The sequence below is a fragment of the Canis lupus genome, chromosome 20 (genome assembly GCF_003254725.2).
Source record: "Canis lupus dingo isolate Sandy chromosome 20, ASM325472v2, whole genome shotgun sequence".
In the NCBI taxonomy this organism is placed as follows: domain Eukaryota; kingdom Metazoa; phylum Chordata; class Mammalia; order Carnivora; family Canidae; genus Canis; species Canis lupus.
The window spans coordinates 2698512-2718954 of record NC_064262.1 but is presented as its reverse complement, the minus strand read 5'-3'; the positions used below and the strand labels follow the sequence as shown (position 1 = coordinate 2718954).

At 41.3% G+C, this 20443-nt stretch overlaps 1 long non-coding RNA gene across 1 annotated transcript in view; it reads left to right on the top strand.

Annotated features, from left to right (window-relative positions):
• LOC118351573 (uncharacterized) overlaps positions 1-20151 on the top strand; it is a 41589-nt gene extending 21438 nt beyond the window's left edge. Inside the window, exon 3 of the long non-coding RNA XR_004807203.1 lies at positions 19687-20151. This is a non-coding gene — a long non-coding RNA (uncharacterized LOC118351573). The remainder of the gene's footprint in view (positions 1-19686) is intronic.
• The last annotated feature ends 292 nt before the right edge of the window (positions 20152-20443 follow it).

Genomic DNA, 20443 nt, shown 5'->3' with positions numbered 1-20443 from the left:
ATCAAAAATGTCCATACATCTTCCTTTTTTCTTTCTTTAACATTGAAAATTTTAACCAAGCTTTACATATACTGATTCAAAGAGTCAAATAATTCTGCACGACTTTTTAGGAGAAATTGCATTCTCTTTCCAAGTTGTCTCTTTCAAATGTCCTGACTTACTCTTAAAAATTTTTTTTTATTTATTTGAGAGAGAGACAGAGTGAGAGTGCACATGATCAGGAGAGGCAGCAGAGGGAGAGGGAGAACTAGACTCCCTGCTGGGCAGGGGGCCAAACTCACAAACCTGAGATCATGACCTGAGCCCAAACCAAGAGTCAGACGCCTAACCAACTGAGCCACCCAAGCTCCTGACTTACTCTTGTAATATTTACCTCCATATCTCTAAATCCTATACTTGCTCTGCTACTTGAATATCAGCTTTAAATTGTCATGTAAGATGAAGATTTAATGCCCTCTTGTCCCCAGTGCTCCACCCACCCCATTTTCTCCCAATCTTTCCCTGCAGTTAGACCATAACTTTGGTTAGATCATTATAATGAGTATGTAAACACTGCTTGAAATAAATGATGCTTTGAAATAAATGATTGAAATAATGATGCTTGAAATAAATGATTTTCTTTCTTCTACAATTTTCTTTTTTTCCCCTGGAGTTGGTCTGTCTTGGTTTCTGTTCTCTTTGTTTGGTTTTCGATGTACATTTACTACTAACTTCAGACTCTCAGCAGATAGTCTAGCTGCCTTATTAAGATGTTTAATGCATCACACATTCTTTCAGTTTACTTCTTGGTAACACATCCCCTGAAGCCCTTAGGCTTGCTCCAATCTGGATAGCTCCTTCTCCCCTGACTTGGTACATGTCTGGGGCCTGGGGATTCTCTTCATTTTTCTTTTCTTTTCTTTCTTTTTTTTTTTTTTTTTAAAGAGTGTTTTCAGGAAGGCTAGTTTTATTTTTTTTTTATTTTTATTTTATTTTATTTATGATAGGCACACAGTGAGAGAGAGAGAGAGGCAGAGACACAGGCAGAGGGAGAAGCAGGCTCCATGCACCGGGAGCCTGACGTGGGATTCGATCCCCGGTCTCCAGGATCGCGCCCTGGGCCAAAGGCAGGCGCTAAACCGCTGCGCCACCCAGGGATCCCTTCTCTTCATTTTTCTCATCCTTGTTGATTCTTTTGTTTCCTCTGTGCTAACCAAGGAGTCATCTCTGCGCCCTCATCTCTCTTGGTTTCCTCCTTCATTATGGTAAAACACATCCTCCAAAAATTTCTGAAAAGGGTTACGTAGAAGACAATTTAAAAAAAAACTTTCATGTCTGAAAATGTGTTTATTTACCTCATACCTGGTAGATAGTTTGGCTGAGTATAGACTTTATGTTTTTCATCCTCTTACCCCAATTCTGGATATAGCCAGTGTTGCCCCTTAATGAGCTTTGAGGATTTTGTGGTTTCAATTGAGTGAGTTTTCAGTTTTCCTTACTTCTGGTTTAAGATTCCACCTTTTGGGCCTTTCACATCTCTGTTTCCAAAATCTACAGGGTTTTCTTGCTGGGGCTGTGGTCTCAGAAGCTGTAGGAAGAATTTCAAGAAAACTGGGTTCAACATTATGTGAGGAAGACCTTCCTTAGAGCTCTGAAGAGACTTCTCAGAAGGAGGGAACCTGTCATCAAGGGAGACAGGCAAGCAGCTTCTAGAAGACCACGTGGTAGGAGACAGGCAAGCAGCGTCTAGAAGACCACGTGGTAGAGGTGTCAGTGAAGGACTCTCTGACTTTCTGAAGGGTTGTTCTTAAGGATGCTCTAGGGCACTTCCAGCTAGAGTCTGTGAGTCCCTGAATTAGCCTCTATATTCCCAATCAGGGTCCTTTCCAGGGGAGAAATGCTCCATGGAACCCTGAGTTGAGTTCTGGGAGTTGGATTTAAGGCTTCAACAATCTGCCTGCAGAAACGGGCTTACCAAGGCTGGGAACAGGGCCCGTTCTTTGATGGGCAGTACTGGCCTTCAGCTTTCCTCTGAGTGTGAACAGAGCACCTCTGGGTCACTTCTCCCAAATCCATCCGTTAAGGATGGCTCTTTTGAGCAGCCAATTTGCATAAGGATCAACTCACTAAAGGCCATATTTCCATTATCATAAGACAAGTATAGTTGCAAGAGGAACACACTCCTTAAAAGTGTTCTTAGAGCAAGTAGATAAATTGCTATATTTGGTAAAATTTTCAGAAAATTATTTTTCTTTCTTTCTTTCTTTCTTTCTTTCTTTCTTTCTTTCTTTCTTTCTTTCTTTTCTTTCTTTCTTTCTCTTTCTTTTGTCCTTCTCTTTCTTTTCTTGCTGGCAGATTGGCCTCTTCTGAGGGACACCGTCCTGGGAAAGACAGCAGGGCATTTCTCTTCTCTACCCTTTCAGAGGTGTCCCTGGGTCTTTGGCTTCTTCACCCATAAAAGGAGAGAAATGCCAGCCCCATGATTTTGTAACTACTTCACATTTAGATATGTCCTCTCTTGGCATGTCATGGAGGAATGAAGTATGAGGAGGCAGGTTGCTTCCTACTCACTTTTCCCAGCATGGACTTCTCTCCTGAGCTCCTGTGTGTCCAATAGCCTCAGGAACCCTCCCTCCAAGTCTATAACACAGACCCTAGACCTCTGTCTCAGATCAGGTTTCCTAGAAGCAGAGCCTGAGACAGGGATTTGGGTGTCTGTGGCTGATTGAGGGAATGCTCTCGGAAGAACCCTGGAAGCGAAGAGGAGAGCAGGGCCAGGTGGGGAAAAGAGGTGAGTAAGAGGGCGCTCCCAGGTAAAATAGGACTTCAGTCTGATACCATGAGGAGTCTGGGGCATAAATGGCACCACAAAGCTAGTCCCTCCTTTGAGTCAAGGCACTGGCCTTTAGTACCTGTGTCAGGTTGTCATCTGTATTGGGCTGCCTCACAGAGAGGGATGTCATCAGATAAGAGTTATTCTGTGATGCTGCAGAGAAGGGGCAGCAGTGAGTCTTAGCAGGCAAGGCTCACAACAGCTGGGTGAACTGGCTCAGGAAAGGGGGTCTGAGGCAGAGCCCTAAAATCATCCACTGCAACATCCAAAACTGAATTCACCTCCTCTGTGGACTGAACTTGCATTTCTGGTAGTGCTGGCACCCTCCTCCTGGACTCCACTTTCCTCTCTGTGCAACCACCACCAGCACCAGACCCCAGCTCCTCTCCCAACACTCTAGACATCCTTAGTCAGGGAGCTCCCTTCAGCAAAGGGAATCCCCCACCCCAGAAGGGATACTCCCAGCTTCTGTGGAAGTGCCTTGGTCTTTTTTTTTTTTTTTTTTTTAGTGCTTTGGTCTTGAAGGAGACCTAAGCAGCACATCACAACATCTACTCCACGTAGAGGTCATTTGCATTTTATAGAGGAAGAAACTGAGTCCAGAGAGGTTAAAAACATGTGCAAGGGCCCCTGGGGGGCTCAGTTGGTTAGCATCTGCCTTGGGCTCAGGTCATGATACTGGGGTCCTGGGATCAAGCCCCACATCAGGCTTCCTTCTCAGTGGGGAGTCTGCTTCTCCCTCTCTCTCTGGCCTCTCCCTTTCCGCCACGCGCCATGCGCGCTCGCTCTCTCTCTGTCATAAATAAAAAGAGAGAGAGAGGGAGGGAGAGAGAAAGAGAGAGAGAGAGAGAGAGAACATGTCCAAGGTCACACAGTTACTAAACACAGAGCTATGACAGGTACCAAAAAGTAAAATTTCTGAGTCATATGCAGGGGTGTGGTAGAAAATGTGTAATAAAATAAAAACCCCTATTAGTAGTGCTTGCCAATTTCCACAGCTGATTTCAAGTGACATGATGTTGCCAAGTGCAGAGTTGGGAAGAGCTATGCATCACTGTATGGCATTTCCACCACAAAGACATAATATACACAATCTCAAGACATATACATAATAATAAAAGGTAATAAAACAGGAAGTGATAAATCGAGTATTTTAAAAATTCTATTCTTAATATAAATTAATCATAAGTTTATGTAATTTAATTTTTAATAGTGGTGTGCTTAACTATTGGCTCACAGATTTCCAATACATTTAACTATCAATCTTGTGAGTTGGTATGAGCCCGCCCTGGCACACCACTGGTTAGTTTCAATTTTATGGGGAAGCAGTCCTTCCAAAGTTCAAATCTGATCATGTAGCTCCCTCACTCAATTACTGTCAGTGGCTCCTCAGTGTCCCATGAGAAAGTCCAGAATAAATTTACTTTTCCAACCTCAGGTCTATACTCTTTTCTCCCTGATTCTCCTCCTGCCAGTCCATAACCCAAACCTGCTCCTTTGTTTATTGTGGTCCTCCTGCCCTGCTCTCAGCACCTTCTCTCCTCTGACTCATCCTTTGAGGTCCAGAGTGGGCCCATATCCCTGAGCTTGCCTCTGAACTTAGAGAGCACTTCCTTCTCTGAACACATGCCAATTAATATCCCCCTTCCCTATCAATCTCTGATTGGCGCAGGTCACACTAACTTCTCTTACAGATCTTAGGAGCTTAATGTGATAGAAGTTTATAAGTCTACTCCTTAATTTCCATCACCTATTTCACCCATTCCCCCCATCCACCTCTTTTGGTTTTGATATAGCATCTGTCCTGTTTTCCTCTTCTGATCTTCCGCTTTCATATTGTATCTGCAAATTTCTTCTACTAGCAGGAGCCCTTTGCACCCTAGTGACCACTGTAATAGTAATACCATTAGATTACTAACATCCAAGATAAGAAGTCCCATCTTCAATGCTCCAAATAATACCTCTTCGCCTTCCTTCTTTGGCACTTATTATTACTGATGGAAAATTCATCCTGAGAAAAGATATGTGTGAGATTTTCTCTACTCATATGATGGTTTTCTCCTAAATGTCTGACCTTGCCACTATTGAATCAGACTTGTGGGAATTACAAAGATACACAGTTTGGATTTAAATTAGGAATCTGGGGGATCCCTGGGTGGCTCAACAGTTTAGCGCCTGCCTTTGGCCCAGGGCGTGATCCCATGTCGGGCTCCCTGCATGGAGCCTGCTTTTCCCTCTGCCTATGTCTCTGCCTCTCTTTCTCTCTGTGTGTCTCTCATGAATGAATGAATGAATGAATGAATGAATGAATGAATGAATCTTAAAAAAAATTAACTAGGAATCTAAATGCCTTTCATATAAACGAAAGATAAATGTCAAAAAATAGTTTATGACTTCCATTCAGTGGCTTGGGGTGTGGTGAAGGTGGAGGCTCAGCTCTGTGCTGCTATTTGGGGTCCAGGCTGACAGAAGTTCAGCCCTCTTGGACAGGGAGTTTCCAAATTTGTCCCAGCTGACCAACATCCAGCTGGGCAGAGAGAGTAGAGGAATGGGGCCTGAGGCTTTTCTAGAGCTGGCCTGGAAACTGCTGACATCACTTCTGCCCAGAATTCAAGCACATGGCCCATATGACTAGAAGGGAGGCTGGAAAATAGAGTCTAGCCAGTGTGCAGAAGGAAAGGGAAATCGTCTGGGTAAAGAGCTAGTCTGTGTCTGGAGTCATTTGCATGCCATATGCCTGCTTTCATTCACTGACCTTCCCTGTGCCTCTGGGACGTGCCTTCCAACAAGGGTGGGAGTTCTTCAGGCTGTAGAGGCTATACTCAATCATCTGTACCCAGAAGATGCTCAGTCTGAGTGGCATGGAAATCATTAATTGATTGCCATAACAACCCCACAAAGCCGGAACTCTTATTCTCCTTCCATAGGTGAGAAAACTGAGTTTTGGAGAGGCTTGTGTCAGAGCAGGGCTCAGTGCCTGGTTTCTCTGACTGAAGACTTTGGGTTTTCTCCCTTACACCACAGATGAATAAATGACTGGGTGCATCAGGTAAATTGGTGTGTGGGATGCTTATCTTCCCTTGCCAGTTCAGTGCCAGAGATGTACTGAGGGGTATTGGTGGCTGGATAGTCTCTGTTGATGGGAATCTCCTTCCCTGCCAGGGCTTCCCATGGTGCTCTCACCCCCTCTTAGCTCTCCTCTTCCTGGTGGGCTTGGTGTGAGTCCCATGAATCAGGAAACCCTTTTTTTTTTTTTTTAGTACCAACGTACCAACTATATGGCAGTTTAGTTCTAGGCTCAGAATCAACTTATATCAAACATATATTTAATACTTAACAACAACCACCTCACCCAACACCACTGGAGAACACTAGGGAACCAACTCATTAGTTTGAAAACTGGTTTTTATTTTTATTTTTATTTTTTTTTTTGAAAACTGGGTTTTAAAACAGGGAAAGAAGTAAGCATTTGATCTATCTTTCCTATACAAAGTGCCCCTCAGGGCCATCCAATGGTTGATGAATGGAAGCGTGCCTTGATAGAAGTATGTCAGCTCATGAATGATGAAAGAATGATAGAATTAGAAGACCATCAGTGTGTACACAGTAATGAAGTAAAAGATCTGGGCAGCTATCCTTAGTGGCTACCAACATCACAAAAGGAGAGACATCTAGATGTTATGTGTCCCTGAAGAAAGTAGACATCACCATCTATGAAAGAATTTTGCCCCCAAAATCAAAGCTGAATCTCATCAGGCTCTAACAGAAAATAGAGAGAGGAGCATGGTAAAAGACACCAACAGGGATTCAAATTAGCAAAATGCAAGAAGTAAATTACAAGGAACAAAAGAGGAGCATCACAGGTTAAAAGAAATCTGAAAAATGTATCAATCCACTGCAATATACAGACCTTATCTGGATCCTTATTCAAACAAACAGTAAAATAAGAATTATGAGACAATCAGGGACACCTGAGCCTAGATATTTCATATTACTAAGTAATTGCTGTTGATTTTTTAAAGTGTGATAACTTTATTGTGGTGATGTTTTTAAAAGCCCTTATCTTTCCTAAATACATATTGAAGTTTTTCCAGATAATAAGATGATGTGATGTCTGGGATTTGCTTCAAATAACCCAGGGGAGGGCAGCCCCAGTGGCTCAGCAGTTTAGTGCTGCCTTTGGCCTAGGGCGTGATCCTGGAGACTGGGGTCAAGTCCCACATTGGGCTCCCTGCGTGGAGCCTGCTTCTCCCTCTGCCTGTGTCTCTGCCTCTCTCTCTGTGTGTCTCTCATGAATAAATAAATAAAATATTTAAAACAAACAAACAAATAACCCAGGGGAGGGACACCTGGGTGGCTCAGTTGGTTAAGTGTCACCTTTGGCTCGAGTTGTGATCCCAGGTCCTGGCCGTGTGGTTGGGCTCCTTGCTTAGTGGGGAGCCTGCTTCTCCCTCTCCCTCTGCCTGCTGCTTCCCCTGTTTGTGTTCTCTCTTCTCTCTCTCTCTCTCTCTCTCTCTCTCTCACTGTCAAACACATAAATAAAATCTTAAAGACAAAAGAAAACAAAATAGCCCAGGGGAGAGAGTATGTGAGGTGGGTGAGGTGGAGTGTTCAGGATGGCTGTTTGTTGATCATCATTGAGACTTGGGGAAGGGTACAGAGGGGAAATTACTTTTCTATTTTTGCTGTAACAAATTGCCACAAATCCAGGGACTTAAAACACCACATACTTATTATCTCATAGTTTTGTAGGTTAGGAATCTGACACAGGTCTCATTGAACTAAAACACAGCATCAGCAGGGTTGTTCTCTTTCTGGCTCTAGCACAGAATCATTTCCTTGGGATCCCTGGGTGGCTCAGTGGTTTAGCGCCTGCCTTTGGCCCGGGGCCTGATCCTGGAGACCCGGGATTGAGTCCCACATCGGGCTCCCTGCATGGAGCCTGCTTCTCCCTCTGCCTTTGTCTCTGCCTCTCTCTCTGTGTCTCTCATGAATAAATAAATAAAATCTTAAAAAAAAAAAAAGAATCATTTCCTTGTCTTTTCCAGCTTCTAGAGGCTGCCTGCACTCCTGGGCTCGTGGCCCCTTGCTCTGTCTTCAAAGCCAGCAATATTGCATCTCCAACCCTACTGTTACATCTCTTTCTCTAACTATAGCCAGACAAGCAAGGCTCTCTGCTTTTAAGGATTTATGTGATTAGATTGGGCCCATCTGGGTAAACCAAGATAAACTCCCACCTCAAGGTCCTTAACCTTAATCACATCTGTATAGTCTCTTTTGCTAAGTAACATATTCCCTGGGGTCTGGAATTAGGATATGGACATCTTGGAGATGGGGTGGGGGCGTTATTCTGTCTACTGTGGCCTAGAGTCATCTTATCTTATCTCTCTACTCTTGTGTGTGTTTCAAATTTTTCATATTGATAGGTTAAAGACAGTTTGCTAGATGTTGCTGACTGGGGGCTGTTATTTTAGGAAGGGTGGCAAGACAAGTCTGGCTGAAGCAGTGACATCTGAGCTTAGATAGGATGCACAGTGGGAGGTCTATAAACAGCCCATGTAGCTCAGGTGAGCACAGGGAGCAGTATATCTGAAAGACAGTGAGACCCTGGTTCCCTCACTGTCTCAGCTACAGGGTCACTGGGCAGCCAAGGAGCCCTGTACGGTTGGATGCTCATCAGCTCAGTTTATGTGGTAGGATAGGGGCTGATGGGTGCTAACAGGCACGAGCCCCTTGCCCCTCGGTAATTAGCAGTATCGGGCAAGGTCTGACCTGGGCATCAAAGGTCATCATAAAATGTATGCTTTGTAGCCTCTTTGTAGTATGTATGGTTTCCTAGAGCTCACTTTATATAAGGCCTAATTTTAGACACTTTATATCAACTCATTTACTCTTCACCACTGTCCCATGAAGAAGGTAGGTAGTATCTATGGTCTATGAGCCAGGGTTCAGTCAGGGAGGAACCAGTGAGAGATCTTCAGTAAGAGATTTATTGCAAGGGACTGGCTTATGTGATGTTGGGGCTGGTTGGGCAAGCCCCAAATCCTTAGGGCAAGTGTTCAGGAAGGACAGACTGAAACAGCAGCTGCGAGACACAAGGTGGAAGGCTTCTACAAAGAAAGCCTTTATTCTGCTCTCAAGATTTCTCAACAGATTGAATCAGGCCCACCCCAATTATTGACGATAACCTCCTTCACTTAGAAGAACCAGTTATGGACTACTTTAATCTCATCTATGAAATACCCCGAAGGTAACACCTAGATTTGCATTTGATTGAAAACCAAGACTATAGCTTTGCCAAGTTGATACATAAAATCATCACAGATGGGGAAACTGAGGCACAGGTTAGTGAAACGTCTTGGCTAAGGTGTCAAAATACATAAATAGCAGACTTGAACCAAAGGATGTTGGCTCTGGGGTCTATCCTCAACACTGTTGTGCTTGCTCCTCTTAGCCACTGGTCATGGAGTTAACCTTGGCCCTGGCTGCCTTCCTCTATCTTGTTATATGGGAATGATGCCTGTGCTGGAGTTGGAAGTAAGTCAGATTTAAGATGTGGGGGCTGGGGCAGGTGGCACCATGGTTGGGAGCACCAGCTGTGCAGCAAGACTCTCTAGGCTCACGTTCTGGCTGCACTCTTAAGAGTTGTGTGATATTGTCAGATAGGTTTCTTAACCTGTCTGTGCCACAATTTCCCCATCTGTAAAGTTTGCATAAAATAGTATCTGACTTGTAGAATATTGTAGCAATGAAATGAGATAACAGAGATAAGATACCTGGAATAGTAAGCAGTCAATGAATGTCAGCTCCTAAATTCTGAATGAAGAGCACATTGTGCCCCCGACACCTGAGGGCTTCCCCAGAGCTGCCTGCTTCTCAGTTCTGTGGCCCATCAGAAGCCTGCTAACTCTGCTTCATGGGAGGTTGCCCTCCTGGAGGGTAGACAGGTAGAGGCAGCTCCCCTAGCCATAGTGGCTTCTGAGAGACATGTGGCTTCTGGTGCTGCCCTGTACAGAGCTGTGTGCTGGCAAGAAGTAATACACAGTCACCTGGCCCGGGCCCATGCCACCTCTGGGACCAGCAGGTGCCCTAGGTGCAAGGGAAGCCTGAGGTCCAGGAGGAGGTCTATGGTGGGAAAGGCAGGCTCTCAGGAAGTAGGACTGGCCAGGAGCCACAGGTATATCAGAGATAGGGTGCTGTCCAAGGATGCAGAGGCCAGGGACTCTGGTAGGGTGAGCTCTCTCAGCTTCCGTTAAGGGAAGGAGAAGCAGACTGGTCCCCAGGCCCTACCCCGAGCCTTGTTTCTCTGCTCCTGCGATCCTGGGATAAGATTGGTGTCAGTAGTAAGCCCCTGATCTCATCCTAGGCTCCCTCCACCCCCAGTCCGTTAGCTTCTCCTGGGTAAGAAACCACTCCAAGATTTAATAACCTCAAGTGGCAACCATTTATTATTGCTCACAAGTTGGGAGGGGTAACTGGGTCATTCTGCTGATCTGGGCTGGGGTCTACTAATCTTGTCTCTGTCCCTGTAGTTTTGCCAGAATGTCATATAAATGGAGTCACACCGTATATGACCTTTGAGTCTAGCTTTCTTCTTATTTTTTATTTAAATTCCAGTTAGCTAACATACAGAGTAGTATTAGTTTCAGGTGTACAATATAGTGATTCCACCCTTACATACAACACCCAGTGCTCATCACAAGGGCATTCCTTAATCCCCATTCCTATTTCACCCATCCCTCCACCCACCCCCACTCTGGTAACCATTAGTTTGTTCTCTAGTTAAGTCTGTTTCTTTGTTTCTCTCTCTCTCTCTCTCTCTCTCTCCTTATTTTTGTTCCTTTTGTTCAATTGTTTTCTTTCTTAAATTCCACATATGAGTGAAATCATATGGCATTGTCTTTCTCTGACTAACTGATATCATGTAACATAATACCCTGTAGGTCCATCCACATTGTTGCAAATGGCAAGATTTCATTATTATGGCTGAGTAATATTCTGGTGTGTGTGTGTGTGTGTGTGTGTGTGTGTGTGGTATATATACCTCATCTTCTTTGTCCATTTATTGACCGATGGGTGCTTGGGCTGCTTCCATATCTTGGCTGTTATGAATAATGCTGCTATAAACATAGGAGTGCACATATCTTTTTGAATTAGTGTTTTGTCTTCTTTGGATAAATACCCAGCAGTGGATTTACCAGGTTGTATGCTGATTCTGTTTTTAATTTTTTGAGGAACCTCCATACTGTTTTTCACAGTGGCTGCACCAATTTGCATTTCCACCAACAGTGTATGAAGGTTCCTATTTATTATTTTATAGATTTTATTTTTAATAATCTCTATATCCAACATGGGGCCCCAACTCACAGTCTGAGAACAAAAGTTGCATGCTCCACTGAGCCAGCCAGGCAACCTCCTCAGGGTTCCTATTTCTCCACATCTCCATCAACAGTCTAGCTTCTTTCATCTAGCATAACTGAAATTCATCTATGTTGTTGTGTGTATCGGTTTATTCCTTTTATTGTGTATTTGTTTCCTACTGCTTCTGTAACAAATTGACACAGTGACTTAAAACAACACAAATTTATTATCTTATAGTCCTAGAGTTCATAAGTCCTAAAATCAAGGTGTTGGCAGGCTGGTTATTTCTGGAAGCTATGAGGGGAGAATCCATTTCTTGGACTTTTCTTCTAATAGTTACCTATATTCCTTGGCTCATAACCTCTTCCTCTATCTTCATTCCAGTCACTGCTTCCAGCATCAACAGCTTTCTCCTCTGACTGACCCCTCCTACCTTCCTCTCATGATTACACATGGACACATCCAGATAATCGAGGATAATCCTCCCATCTCAAAATCCTTAATCACAGCTGTGAAGCCCATTTTGCCATGTAAGGTAACACATTCACAGGTTCTGGGGATTAGGATGTGGACATCTGTGTGGGACCATTATTCTCCCTACCACTCTTGCTGAGTAATAATCCATCATATGCTTATACCAGTGTGTTTATCCATTCAACAATTGAAGGACAAAAGCATATATTTAGATTCTCTGGTTGACCAACTTTTCTCCCAGGAGAAAGTGAGAAAAACTTACTTCACCTTAAGGTGAACTAAAAAGATTAAACAAACAAACAAGAACAAGAAGAACAAGAAGGAAAACTCCTTTTTTATTAGGATTAAATATTTTAAGTTTATTATTTTTTTAAAAGATTTTATTTATTTATTATGACAGACACAGAGAGAGAGAGGCAAAAGGAAAAGCAGGCTCCACGTGGGGAACCCGATGTGGGACCCGATCCCAGGTCTCCAGGATCACACCCTGGGCTGAAGGCAGGTGCTAAACTGCTGAGCCACCCAGGGATCCCCAAAATTTTTAAGTCTAAAAAATAACTTCATTGAGGTATATTTACAAACAATAAATTTCTTTCATTTTAGATGTACTGTTTGATGAATTTTGGTAATTGAATAGTTATGTTGCATCCACCATAATCAAGATCTAGAACAATTCCATCAGTCTAAACATTATCCTTGTGTTCCTTTGCAGTAGTTCCCTTTTCCAACTCAAGAAACCACTGATCTGCTCTCTATCACTGCATACTAGCACGTTTTTAAATTAATTTATGTCATTGTATAAATTAATGTTTCATTCTTTTTATTGCTGATATTCCATAGTATGGATAACCACAATTTGTTTATCTATTCCCCAGATAATGAACATATGGGTTGTTTCTAGTTTGGGATTATTATGGATTATGAATATTTACATGAAATTTTTTTTTAAGATTTTATTTATTTATTAATAAGAGACACACAGAGAGAGGTAGAGACACAGGCAGAGGGAGAAGCAGGCTCCCTGCGGGGAACCCGATATGGGGCTCATCCCAGGATCCTGTGATCACGCCCTGAGCCAAAGGCAGATGCTCAACCACTGAACCACCCAGACGCCCCTATGTGAAAGTCTTTATGTGGACATACATTTTTATTTTTCTTGTGTATATACCTAGTAGGATTGCTGAGTAACATGGTTAAGTGTATGGTTAGCTTTATGAAATATTACTGTACTGTTTCCCAAAGTGACCAAACCATTTTGCATCCCCATCAGCAATGTGTGAGAAGTCTAGTTGCTCTGTTTCATCTTTAACGCTTGGTATTGTCAGTCTTTTTAACTTTAGCCATTTTAGTGGGTATTTTTTTTAGTTTTTTACTTAAATTAAATTTAATTAACATATACTGTATTATTAGTTTCAGAGGTAGGATTTAGTGGTTCATCAGTTGCATGTAACACCCAGTGCTCGTTACATCAAGTGCCCTCCTTAGTACGTATCCCACAGTTACCTCATCCCCCTACCCATCTCCCCTTCCAGCAACCCTCAGTTTGTTTCCTATAGTAAAGAGTCCCTTATGAGTCCTCTCAATCTCTTTTTTGTCTTATTTTATTTTTCCCTCTACTGGGTATATTTTCACCCACTAAATATTTTTATATTTTACAAAAAAATTTAAAAATATTTTATTTATTTATTCATAAGAGATACAGAGAGAGAAGGGAGAGACATAGGCAGAGGGAGAAGCAGTCTCCATGCAGGGATCCCAATGTGGGACTTGATCCCGGGACTGCGGGATTACATCCCGAGCCAAAGGCAGAAGCTCAACCGCTGAGTCACCCAGGAGTCCGTATTTTACAAAATTTTTATGTTTATACAAAAATATTTTTATATTGTAAAGTGCCTTTAATTTGCATTTCCTTGAAGACAAGTGATATTGAGCATCTTGTCATGTCCTTGTTGACCATTTTCTGAAGTGGCTGTTCAAATTGTCCATTTAAAAATAATCAGATAATTAGTCTTATCATTGAGTCACAGGAGTTGTCTTTAAGAAATGAATTCTGGATACAAATTCTAATCATATATATCTTTTTCTAGTCTGGGGCTTGATTTAAATTTCAATCTTAAGAAATTAGGAAAAGAAGAATAAATTAAGCCCAAAATGTTGAAAAAAGGAAGCAAAAAAGAGCAGAAATCAATGAGACAGGAAATAGAAACACAATAATCAATGAAAACCAAAATCTGGTTCTTTGAAATGATCAATAAAATTGGTAAGCCTATGATTACCTTGATCAAGAGAAAAAATACAAATAACCAATATCAGAATGAAAAAAGAGACATCATTACAGATACTGATAGGTATTTAAAGGAGTATAAAGAAATATTATGAATAAGTTTGTGCTAGTAAATTTGACAACCTAGATGAAATGCACTATTTCTTTGAAAGACACAAATTACTGGGTGTCTCGGTGGCTCAGTAGGTTAAGTGTCTGTCACCTTTGGCTCAGGTCATGATCTCAGGGTCCTGGGATTGAGCCCTGCATCAGGCTCTCCGCTCAGCAGAAAGTCTACTTCTCCTTCTCCCTCTGTAATCACTCTTGCTTTTGCTCTGTCTCAAATAAATAAATAAAATATTTTAAAAAAAACTTAAAAAAAACCTTCCTAAAGGGAAATATTTAGGAAAAAAATAATGTAAATCCTGTACAAGCTACTTCAGAAAATAGAAGATGGAGGAACACTTCTCAACTAATTTTCTGAGGCAAGTATTACCCTTATGCCCAAAGCAGACAAAATATCTCAAGGAAAGAGAAGTATGGACCAAAATCCCTCATGAACATAGATGCAGAAGTTTTTAACAAAACTTAAACAAATTAAATATAGCAACATATAAAAAAGATAATATATCATTACCGTGTGGGGTTTACCCCAGGAATGCAGAGGTGATTTTCAGATTCATAAAATCAACTCATGTAACCCTCTATATTAATAGAATAAGAGGGGGAAACCATATGATTCTGTTGAAAGATACAAATAAAGCATTTGACAAAATTTAACACTGATTTACAACAAAAATTCTCAGCAAACTAGGAACAGAAGGGAACTTCTTCAGCCTGATGAAGGACATCATGAAAATCCTTAGTTAACATCATACTCAAACATGAAACACTCAGTTTTAAGATTAGGAAAATACAGATGTCTGCTATCACAAATTTAAGTCAACAGTTATACTGAAGGTCCTTGCCAGTATAATAGATAAGGAAAAGGAATAAATGGCACACAGGAAAGAAAGATGTGAAATTGTCTTTACGTGCAAAAGCACGATTGTGTACACAGAAGACGCTAGGGAACAATTTTTATTCTTATTATTTTGTTATTTATTTATTATTTTATTTATTTATTTGAGAGAGGGAGAAAGGCAAACTCTCCGCTGAGCAGGGAGCCCCATGTGGAGTTCCATCTCAGGAACCTCGGATCAGGACCTGGGCTGAGGCAGATGCTTAACTGACTGAGCTACCCACAGGCTTCAGGAATAATAATTTTTTAAAAAGCTACTAGAACTAACAATGAATAAAAGCAAATTTTCAGGATAAAAATCAACATACAAAAATCCACGTTTTTCTTTTTCTTTTCTTTTTTTAAAGTAGTTTCCATGCCCAGTGTGGAGTCTAATGTGGGGCTTGAACTCACAACTCTGAATTGAAGACCTGAGCCGAGATCAAGAGATAGACGTTTAACTGAACCAGCCACCCTGGCACCTCTCCACATATTTCTATATCAATGAGAAAGTGGAAAGTGGAATTTAAAAAATAATTTATGATATCATTAAAGATAAAATATGTAGGAATCAATTTAGTAAAAGATGTGTAAGATGTGTCCACTCAAAACTACAAAATCTTACACAGGGAAGTTAGAACAGATCTAGCCGAATGGAGTTCTATATCATATTCATGAGTCAAAAGATCCCATATTATTAAGGTAACAATTATCCTCAAAATGATCTATACATTCATGACAATTCCAATAAAAATCCTGGCTTTTTTAAGAGATAAATTGAGGGTGCCTGGGTGGCTCAGTTGGTTAAGCATCTGACTCTTGATTTCAGCTCAGGTCATGATCTCAGGGTCCTGAGCTGGAGCTCCACATTGGGCTCTATGCTCAGTCAGGAGTCTGCTTGTAGATTCTCTCCCTCTGCCCGTCTCCCAACTTGCACATGCTCAAGCAAGTTCTCTCTCACAAATAAATAAATAAATAAATCTTAAAAAAAGAGAGAGGTAAACTTACAACCCAATTACAAAATTATGTAGAAATGCAAAAAACCTAAAAGAACCAAAATAATCTTGAAATAGAAGAACAGGGTCAGAAGGTTCACACAATCTTATTCCAAGACTTCCTATAAAGCTATAGCAATCAAGATAGTGTGATACTGATATTAGGATAAACCAATGAAATGATCAATGAAAAAGAGTCCCAAAATAGATCTACACTTATATGGTCAATTGATTTTTTTTTTACAAAGATACCAAAGTAATTCAATGGGGAAAAATGCTGCTTTTTAAACATATAGTAATATAGTTTTAGAGCTTAAATAATTGAATATCTTTATGGGAAAAGAGAACTTTGCTGTACTGAAAAATTAACTCAAAGAGATCATAAATCTAAATGTAAGAGCTAAAAACTCTTAAAAGTCTAGAAGAAACCATAGGAAAAAAACTTTGTGACACTGGATTAGGCAAAGATTTCTTAAATAGGACACAAAAGGCACCATCTACCAAAAAAATGAAATAAGTACCCTTTTATTATTTTTAAATCACATACTTATTACATATTCTTTATTAGATTGTTGGAAGTCCTTATTGTTTTTTGGATTATGAAAGATATATATCTGTTGTTATAATTTAAATGATGCTGCTCATAGACAACCCTAAGGAATACATGCACACATTATCATATAAGGTTTTAAAAAATAGTAATGGAATTATAATACATCTATTATTCTATAACTTGTTTTTCTCCACTTGAAATAAACAATGGACAATATTCCCTATCAGCACATCAGGACTTTTGCTAACAATGTTTGTATATTTATTTTGTCATGTGCTACTATTTCTGCATGACATATCACTAAGTGTGTGACTGGGTAAGCACAGTTTAAATTTAGGTAGATCCTTGCTAATTGCTCTTGCTAAAAGTTGCATCAATTTATATTCTCACCAATAATAGAGGAGGGTGCTTGCTTTCTGATAGGCTCACTATCAATGGATGTTATCACTCTTGTTACTTGTATAATTTTTTGTGTGTGGCCCATCTGCTAAATGAACAATGGTACCTCATTGTTGTTTTTAATTATCATTTATTTGACTATAAATGAAGGCATGCTTTCCTTTCATATGTTTATTGACCATTATATTTCTTCTTGTGCAAATTGCCTATTTTTCTATTGCGTTGTTTGTCTTTTCCTTATCGATTTTTAGGAACACTTTGCATATTATAGATATTGACTGTTGCTTCATTATAAGGATTGCAAATACCCTTTCTCAGTCTATTGTTTGTCCTTTAAGTTTGTGTATAGTATCTTTCACTATACAGAAGTTGGAACTTTTTATGTAGTCCAGTGAATCAATCCTTTTCTTTATTTTCTGCTCTCTGTGCAATGCTTAGAGAATCTCACCCTACCACAAAGTTACAAAAAAAGCTGTGTTTTTTCTTCATGTAGTGAATTCCTGTGTTTCAATTATACTGGTGATATTTTATTTTATTTTATTTTTTATAAAGATTTTATTTATTTATTCATTAGAGACACAAAGAGAGATAGAGACAGAGACACAGGCAGAGAGAGAAGCAGGCTCCATGCAGGGAGGCTGACGTGGGACTTGATCCTGGGTCTCTAGGATCAGGCCCTGGACTGAAGGCAGGCACTAAACCACTGAGCCACCCAGGCTGCCCTACTGGTGATATTTTAATGCTTGATCTGGGTATTGGGTACATTTTTTATATTTTTCTGCTTAATCTTTTGTGTGCCTGATATCCTCCACAATATGTTTTTGTGAAGAAATAAAGGGGGGGAGGAGAACCTAATACTTTTTTGATGGGTTTGCACTACCAGAAAAACTCTAAATCTGGCAAAAACAAACAAACAACACAAGACTCTGTGATATTATGACTGAATCTAAGCAATCTCTAATGTCTGGAATCTGCACTATTAGGAACTAGCTACTAAAGAGATGAGAGCCCCAATGCCCACCTCAGACACAGACACAGAGAAGGAGGGGCAGGAATCACCACTCAGAGAGCAGAACTGGGGCAACTGAACAGCCTGCCTAAGAGGCTGCAAAGAGTTCCTGACATATGAATGACCTTGCCAACGTTATAGCAAGTGATAGACACCAGTCACAAAAGACCACAGAGTGTATGGATGCCTTTATATGAAAATTTCATAATAGAGACAGAAAGTAGATTAGTGGTTGCCAGGGCTGGGAGGAAGGAGAGATGTAGAGTGACTGCTAATGGGTACAGGGTTTTTTGGGCGGGGGGGGGGGGGTGTATTAATATCTTCTCAACTTAGATTGTAATTGTGGCTGCATAACTCTGAATATATATGAATATACTAAAAACCCTGGTATACCCATTTGCTGTTGTTCTGCTTTTCCATGTTGTAGTATGAATCAGCATTTCATTCTTTTTATAGCCAAATAATATTCTACTGTAGGGGCAGACTAGTTTGTTTATCTGTTCACCAGTTGACTGGCATTTGGATTATTTCTATTTTTCGGCCACCATAAATAAAAATAATGCTGCCTTGAACGTTGATGCACAAATGTCAGTGTGGAGACAAGTCTCCTTGTCCCCAAGTTTCCAAGTGCCTTGGGTACATAACTTGGAGTTGCATTGCTGGGTCATATGGCAATTCCGTGTCTAACATTTTCCAGTATTCTGAGTTGTGCTATGAGCTAGTGCCCACTGCGGTGGCTAATCATGTACTCTCCCCTTTCCCACGCAAGAGTTGATATCATACTTCTCCTTTCTTTTCTGCACAAGTCACATGGGGGTGATGGGGGAGTTAAGATCTCAACCCGGATGGGACGCCTGGGTGGCTCAGCGGTTGAGCATCTGCCTTTGGCTCAGGGTGTGATCCTGGAGACCCGGGATTGAGTCTCCCCGCAGGGAGCCAGCTTCTCCCACTGCCTGTGTCTCTGCCTCTCTCTCTCTCTCTCTCTGTCTCTTATGAATAAATAAATAAAATATTTTTTTAATAAAAAGATCTCAACCCAGGGTCACTGGAATTCTGGTCCTAGGGCTGGATGTGTGACGGGAAGAGGCAGTGTGTTCCCTCCAATATACCTTTCCATTGCTGCTATAACAATTTACCGCAAACTAAGAGGCTTAAAATGGCTTCCCTTCAGTATCTCAGTTTCCATGGGTCAAAGGTCAAGGCAGAGCGTGCCTCCACTGGGCTTTTTGCTTAGGGTCTCCCACAGCTGATCAAGGTGTCAGCAGGCTGGACTCTTTTCATGAGGCTCTGGAGGGAGAGCCACTTGCTTGCTGAGGTTGTTGTCAGAATTCAGTTATTAGTTGTAAGATGGGATCTCCCCATTTCTTTGCCAATGTTTCTTTGTGATCATGCTTCAAACCCTCCTCATGCTTTGCATCTCTCTTCCCCTTGCCTATCCCATTCTAACTTCCTCTTCTGCTTTCTTCTTCGGCAACCTGCTGGGGAACGCTCTCTGTTTTGAAGGGCTCACGTGATTACATTGAGCACACCAGGACAATCTAGGATCATTTCCGTACTTCAGGGTCAATGGGTTAGTAATTCTACCTATATCAGCAAAGCTCCATTAGCTATGTGAGAGACAAATTCAGTTTCCAGAGATTAGGGTGGGCATCTTCAGGGTCCATAATTCTGCCTACTATGCTTCCCTCAGGAACAAGCACGGAGTGAAGGAAGCTTATGGATGTTGGATAGTCAAGATGTGAGCTGAATGGGCTTCTGTAATTCTTGCCACCCAGCATCCATTCCCATCCTTCTGAAACCATATCCTGATCTTCTTCTAGGATCACTGCCAGGCCCCCAGTGAGTTGCTGCAGGTGGGCTCCTGACTCAGGCTTAGTGAGTCTGGCCATTGTGTCCTCTTGGCCACAGAGGCCCCCTTCAGGGATGAGCATGTGACCGGAATTAAGGCCAATGAGAACATGGAAAGAAATCTCCTCACTGCGTTTGGACATGCTGCAGCCATTTCGCAGCCAGGAGGCTAGAGCCTGTCTGAAAAGGGACCTACCATGGAAGCAAGAGGAGACTGTGTGGGAGTAAGAATGTCATCTGTGTTCTGATTGAAGCCACCTGAAGCATTCCAACCTGGAATTTTCAGTTCTGTGAACTAATGAATTCCCTTTTATCTTAAACATATACAATTAAATGAACACCTAAAGTGTGTGCTTGAGGATATATATCTGTGGAAATATATGGTCTTTGATGGTTTGATTCTAAGTGGAGCAGACAGATAAGAACCAGAGGCATGGACCAGGATATTTCATAAGTGGGGAGAGGCTGTGCTGGGAGGGAGAGGTTAGGGGGCTATTTTTATAGAAGAGATTTTTTTTCATATTGGAGAACTCTTATCTTTAATATAATTTCCCATATACTCTTTACCTAGATTTACCAATTGTTTACATCTTGCCCCTTTTGCTTTATCCATCGTTCTGTATTACCATGGACATATACATATGTGGATTTTCTGAACCATTTGAGAGTTTGTTGGAGACCTGATGCCCCTTTCCTATTATATATTTCAATGTGTGTGTCCTAAGACCA